Raw genomic sequence first — 226 nt, forward strand, 5'->3', positions numbered from 1 at the left:
TGCCATACAAAGCTAGTTATGAAAACAAAATCACCACTGATTCTAAAGACAACCACAAAGCATTCTATAGCTATGTCAAGAACCTCAATGGCAACACTCAGATCTGCTCTGAGTTACAGCACAATAGGACTAAATATATACCACCAACTGATATTGCCAACATCCTGGCAGATAGGTTCAGTGCTAACTTTACCCCACCCCCCACCCCCTAAAGGGTCCATCTCTA

The sequence above is a fragment of the Protopterus annectens genome, chromosome 14.part0, assembly GCF_019279795.1.
Source record: "Protopterus annectens isolate FY-2018-M chromosome 14.part0, PAN1.0, whole genome shotgun sequence".
Taxonomy (NCBI): domain Eukaryota; kingdom Metazoa; phylum Chordata; order Ceratodontiformes; family Protopteridae; genus Protopterus; species Protopterus annectens.